Source organism: Triticum dicoccoides, chromosome 4A (genome assembly GCF_002162155.2).
Source record: "Triticum dicoccoides isolate Atlit2015 ecotype Zavitan chromosome 4A, WEW_v2.0, whole genome shotgun sequence".
NCBI lineage: Eukaryota > Viridiplantae > Streptophyta > Magnoliopsida > Poales > Poaceae > Triticum > Triticum dicoccoides.
In genome coordinates, this window is record NC_041386.1 from 177,361,422 (window position 1) to 177,365,783 (window position 4,362).

At 37.1% G+C, this 4,362-nt stretch overlaps 1 long non-coding RNA gene across 1 annotated transcript; it reads right to left on the reverse strand.

Annotated features, from left to right (window-relative positions):
• Positions 1-3,391: 3,391 nt before the first annotated feature.
• Positions 3,392-4,354, reverse strand: LOC119288824. The gene is made up of 2 exons (XR_005141289.1): positions 3,891-4,354; positions 3,392-3,800 (listed from the first exon to the last, which is right to left on the reverse strand). It is a non-coding gene; the product is annotated as an uncharacterized LOC119288824 (long non-coding RNA).
• Between the last annotated feature and the right edge of the window lie 8 nt (positions 4,355-4,362).

Here is a 4,362-nt window from a genome sequence, read left to right on the forward strand (position 1 = left end):
TTATTTTTTTGAACAGGTAAATCCTAGGTTTTAATAAACTCTGAACTTCTTTGTTATTTCAATTTCAACTTCACCTTTTTTATATTTTGAGTAAAGAATTGTATTCGATTTTTATACGGAAAAAATCAAACATGGAAATACAAGGTGAACCTCTCTCGCAAGAATTTTTCCCCGGGCCGAGCACTTGAACTTCTTTCAACAAACCTTTTAATCTTTTATTTTTTCTATACTTTTATTCTCACCTAAAATGCATTCCTTGCATTACTTGAACTAGTCGTTGTTTTTACCTTGAACTTCTGTCACGTATTTTTGTTCAACCTCTCTCACAACAATTTTTAAACTTTCTCGGGCCGAGCACTTGAACTTCTAACAACAAAACGTTAGGCTTTGCATTTTCATTCTTTTTAATACAAATGCACACCGTATAGTATGTAAACTTTTGGTAGTTATCAGTCTAAACTTCTGAGATCATGTCTCCTGACTTCATCGTAAAAACAGAGTCTCCGAAAATGCACTTCGTGAAGAGGTTGAACTTCTGGAGCAGTTGTTTTTGAACTTCACTCTATTTTTCACGTGTTATTTTTTACCCGTAACTCTCAAACCACTTACCGGAATTGAGCAAATGATATACCAATGGAAAGCTGTTGAAAACATGAAACTTTCCCGTGTTGATCAGTTTTTCATACTCGTGATGGTTCAAAAGAAATTTTTTGAATACACAAAAACGTGTTTTAAATGGTATACATGAAAATTTTAAACCTTTCATCAAAATGTAGCACATAATATACCGTTGGAAGGCTTATGAATAGCAGCAAGTTTTTCATGTAGACAGGTGTTACAAATTCGTTGTCGTTTGAGAGCAGTTTTTAAAATGGCAAAACAACGTTGTCTTTTTTTTGCCTTTTTTCAACATGTAAATGAACGACAAACGTCTCGCGCATGAATTTTGAACTATGCTACGAGGAGCACGTGAACTTCTTGCAACAAACCTTTTAAGGTTTTAGTTTTCTATTCTTATATTCTTTATCTCGTAACGCATTCTGTGTAGTAGTTGAATTTCCCGTTGTTTTCATCTTGAACTTTTGTCACATATTTTTGTTCAACCTCACTCACAAGAATTTTTGAACTTTTCTCGGGCTAAGCACTTCTAGCAACATCATACTGCTCGTTATTTTCATTTTGAACTTCTGTCACATATTTTTGTTCGTAATTTCTCACCCGTTCATCGGTGTTACACAAATCATATACCTTTTTAGAAACCTGTTGAAAGACGCGGCTTTTGCTAATACGGTTAAACTTTTGTTTTGAGCAAACGTACACTGATTTTTAACCGTTTATTTTGAAATAGAGCATACAATATAGCCTTGGAAAGTTGTTGAATAGGAGAAACTTTTTTCACAGAGAGCATTTTATTTTCAAATTTTTAATGGATTAGGAGAATTATTTTAAAACACTAAAACAATATATTTTGTGTTTTAACATGTAAATACACGGTGAACCTCTCCCACAAGAATTTTTGAACTTTCTCCGACCGAGGACTTGAACTTCTAGCAAGAAAAAAATCCGACTTTGCCTTTTTATTCCTTTTTCTCATATGAAAGACACATCATGTAGTACGTGAACTTCTCGCTGCTATCACTTTGAAATGCTCTCTCCTCTTTTTTTGCCCCGACTCCTAAGGCACTCATCAAAATTGAGCATTTAAATCCTAGGATTTTCATAATCTGTGAACTTTGCCATTTTTTAATTTGAACTTCTTAGTTTTATTCTTAGAAAAATGACTTTTACGTAAACATCGTGCAACCTTTTCTTATATTGAACTTCATACTTTAATTTTGCATATAAACAAGAAGGATTGTTTCTGATATTGTAAATAAACATCAAATTTTACAGTTTTTCATTTTTAAACTTCATGGTTGATTCTTTAATAATAAGGGATATCTGAGTTTTTTAATAATGCTAACATCCTAGTTTTTAATAAACATCAAACCACTTCGTTATTTTGGTATGAACTTCTCTGTTATTTCAGTTTAAACCCCTAGGTTTTTAAGAAACGAGGAAAATTCAATTCTTTGTACATTTTCATCTACTCTATTTTTTAAATTTAAATCTGTTAGTTATTGTCTAGTAAGGGGGAATCTAAGTGTGGTAGTAAACAATGAATCGCTCAGTATTTAAATTTGACTTCTAGAGTTAAAACTTGAACTTCTAAGTTTTTGAATACTTTTTGAACTTCTTTTGTTGTTTTTATTTTTGAGTTTTCATAGATATTGAGCTTATTCATTTTTTTATTTGAACTTCTTAACTTTATTGACTAGTAATGTGAAAACCTTTTTATAAACGTCGAACCGCTCCGTTTTATAAACTAGAACTTCTACTTTTGTCTTGATTTTTAAATGTACCAAGTTTTTAGTTGACCTTCTCAGATTTATTTTTAAAATGAAGGAAATCTATTTTTCTACAAACATTTTTAACTACTTTTTTATTTGAACTTCTTGCTCAATTTTCTTTGAACTTCTCCATTTGTATTTTAGATATCATGGACAAAATTTGATCATGTATGTACTAGTTAGCATTTCCATTTTTTTGAACTTATCGTTTGTTGTTCTTGAACTTCCTCTTTTTGCGCTTGTGTTATCTTAATTTGAAGCTCCCCTTTTTCTTTTTAACATGGAAATCTAAGCCCTTTTATAAACATTGAATGGCTCTCCTATTTTCGTTCAAACTTCTTGGTTTTTATTCTTTAGTGACGGGGAAAATACGGGTATTTTTGTAAACATCGGACAACTCCGTTGGACTTCTTGATTTTTATTCTCTAGTAATGGTGAAAATCTGAGTTTTATAACAAACACTTGAACTACTCCATTAATTTAATTTGAACTTCTTTGTTTTTTAGAAATGGGAATGTGCTTTTTGTATAAACTTTTGATCTGCTCTATAGTTTTAATTTGAACTTCTTTGTTATTTTTTAGAAACATGGCAATACAAGGTTTTTATAATCATTGAACTCTTTTATGTTTTTCCAAATTGAATATCATGATTTTGTAGTTTTCAAACAGGAAAAATCCAAATATTTTATTCTTGTTATTTAGACACAAGGAAAATCTGATTCTTTTATTAACATCGAACTGCTCGCCTTTTTACATTTGAACCTCCTTGCTTTTTTTAGAAAAAAATCGTTCTTCTATAAACACAAATTGTTGTCTATTATTTTTTAAGTCCAAGAAGCGGCGTCGCACGATGCCGGGCATGGGGAAGATGAACGAAGCTGTCAATTGGTAAAGCGGTGTCCGACAGGGTCGCCCCGGAGGACGGCGGCGGAGAACGACTCTGTCGGCCGTGAGCAGGAGGAAATCCCCGCATGCAACTTCCCATGCCTCACACAAACTACTAACCAAACTCATACAAACTCAATACAAAAATCGCACAAAGTCCTGCACCGATGTTTCTGTGTATCAAATTAGAACATAATTAAAAGGGGGTATATTTCTACAGAAATCCAATCAGAATCATATCTATTTTTCTTGTGCAGATAATGAGAGAGAGAGGAACGTAAAAAAAGAAAGTGTCAGCTTGTACTAGCAGCACCAGTAGCAAAATATTGAGAGGAAGGTGGAAGCAACAGTAACACCAGGGAACAATAGCACGGGGCAGCACCACTAGCAAGAGAGAGTGTGTGCAACAACAGCAGCAGAACTGCGTCCGCATGCGAGAACCCAGGAGCAGCTGTTGTTGCTCATCCTCTCTCTCCCATTCTCCCGGTCGAACAGACTGTTGAAGAGAACCAGCAGCCATAGCGCCTTTGCAAAGAGAGCAAGTAATAGATGGATCAAAGGTCAGCGGTACTGGTGCCATGTGCTCGCTTGAACAGAGGAGAAAATTATGCTCACCCAACGATCTTGAACTTGAACAGAGTAGAGGAGGAGAGGAAAAATTCCAACCCCAATGTATTTGAACGGGTAAGGGACGGCCAACGCCGTGGGCACATGAAGTTCAGCTCCTTCAGATGGGGAAGAAGTAGGGTGGGGAACTGCACCGTATCAGGGAGGGGAGGCGGATGGGGCTTGGGCGGCGGGGGAGGAGCTCCATGGCGGCGGTTGGAGGATCTCATCCACGCGGCGGGGCGGGGATCTCACGGTGCATGGGTGGGCGCGGTGGCGGGGATCCAATGCGCATGTGGCACGTTGGTGGTGCCGGAGGACAGCGGGGTGGCGGCGTGGTCATCGCAGCGGGCGGATCCAGGGACGGCGGCGGATGTATCCCAGGGGCGGGGCGGCGCAGTGGTTGAAGCAGGGGGAGATGGCCACCGCGGTCAAACCAGGGGAGGGGGGAGATGGCTGTGGTGCGGGATCCTGGTCTACC